This window comes from Chrysochloris asiatica, unplaced genomic scaffold, assembly GCF_000296735.1.
Source record: "Chrysochloris asiatica unplaced genomic scaffold, ChrAsi1.0 scaffold00029, whole genome shotgun sequence".
NCBI classification, from domain to species: domain Eukaryota; kingdom Metazoa; phylum Chordata; class Mammalia; order Afrosoricida; family Chrysochloridae; genus Chrysochloris; species Chrysochloris asiatica.
Genome location: NW_006408547.1, coordinates 24,837,687 through 24,839,846, shown reverse-complemented (window position 1 = coordinate 24,839,846; position 2,160 = coordinate 24,837,687).

Genomic DNA, 2,160 nt, shown 5'->3' with positions numbered 1-2,160 from the left:
CCTGTTAACTCTCTGCCCTATATTGCTGTTAATTGTCTTAGAGATGGCTCCTAACCCATAGTGACCTTTCCAAGGAGTGGGGTGACTGCTGAGTTTGAACTGCCGACCTTTTGGTTCAAAGCAACGATGTGGTCAAGTACTTATCCTATAATGTAACACCAGGACTCTGTCTGTCCTATCAATTAATTAATTATCTAACTCAAGAGTCTTGTAAATGAACTCAAGAATTTATCACCCAACCCAGCTTTCAGACCAGCATTTCTCCCTGATAGCAAGCACCAGGGAATAATTGTTGTGAGGTGCTGTCATAGACACCCTGTATAGGGTTTCCGAGGAGCAGCTGGTGAGCTTGAACCACCGACCTTGCAGTTCAAACGGCTTTGCAGTCTGGCGCATTAATCCACAGCGCCACACCAGGGAATAATACCAGTATAATAAATATTATTCTAAGTGCCAGGGTGTCTGTAGGGCTAAACCAACCTAGAGAACTCCAGGTTGGGATTACCACTCTGATGTGTGTGTGTGTGAGTGTGTGTGTTTGAATCAGTAGTTGACATTACAGGCACCTTGTTAACTCCATTATTCTCATTAACTCTACCTTCAAATCAATCACCTCAAACAATTCTAACTGCAGTGATGTTTCATCCTCCACTACAAAAGGCGAGGATAAACTGAGGGCACGTGTTAAACCTAGAGAACAAAACGACCAGCCATTTGGGGTGGGGGATGGAGAGTGACTTGTTACCCATTTTCATCTTGGTTTGAGGGTAGAGAGACTCTTTGAATCAGGATATCCCTGAGCGCCTTACTCATCCCCACCCGCCCCCACTGGAGGATGCCTGGCTTGCTGCCTGGGTCAAAGTCCCCATGAGAGGTCTACTCTAGCTTGGATTTGTTTATTTGTTTGTTTTTTGTCTGTGATTTGCGAAATATTCTGAGACAAGAGACAGAAAGTCTTGGTCAAGTGTAAGAACAAGTACAATGTTGCTTTCAGTTTAAATATCTACTGGAAAACCTCAAGGTTTTGAATACCATCATTATGAAAAACAGAAATTACAAAAGAAAATAATTTAATCTCACTCCCGGGACTCGAATGGGATTCAGTTGGACTTCAGTTTATCTTTTCTCTAGTGGGTTTTAGGTCTTGAAAATATGTGACCAGGAATTTAGAATCTCCAAAGGACGTGGTAAATGCCTTTGGTGGTTTGGAATTGTGCCTGAAAAAAATGGTCAAATTGTACGTGGAGTCCTGGTGTAAACAGCGCTGTGTGATTAGCACGGGGCTGCTAATCACAAGGTCGGCTGTTCAAATCCACCAACGGCTCCTCGGAAATCCTATACAGGGTCGCGTTGAGTCGGAACCGACTCGACGGCACTTAACCACAAATTGTACCTAAGGAACCCTGGTGGTACGCTGGTTAACCACAAGGCTACGAAAGGAAAGGCCGGTTGGAACCAGCCAGTGGGAAACGGTTTGAGAGGCATACCTAGGGGTCTTGCGCCTCTAAAGACTGCAGCAGGGAAAACCCTATGGTGCAATTCTAATCTGTCATAGGGTCTCTGTGAATCGGAGTCCCCTCGAAGGCAACGAGTTTGATTTTTTGGATTTTAAGGTGTGTTTTTTATTTTGGTTTAGAAATGTACTTATGCATTCCTTCCCTGCCTCCCTTTTACTCTCATCCCAGATAAACAAACCCAATCATTAATTTCTTCTTGAAGGACGTACTAGTCGAACCAGTGTGTTGAAATCGTCACCTTCTTGATACTTTATTTTCCTTTAACCTTTTGATCTTCCCCATTCACGCTCAAGGGCTCTGCAAACGATTCAGGAGCTTGGCCCGGCCCCCGCCCGCTCCGGGACGCGCTGTCATCCGAGGCCAGGACTGCCTCTCGGCCGCTCCCCGGCCCCTCCCGCGCCGGCACCGCCTCCCCCACGCCGCCAGCCCAGGCCCTGCCGCCTCCTGCCGCCCAGAAACGCCGAGGAGCGCCCCAGGTGCGCCTCCGCGCCGCCGCCGGGATGTGAACTTAGGAACCAATTGGACAAGATGAAAAGAGCGACTCCCGCGTGGCGCCCGCGGCTCACTGGAACCTCCAGGGCGCTCTGACCGCGCGGCGCGCTCTCGGTCCGCACGCCTCGCTCCTCCGCGCCGCCGCCGCTGC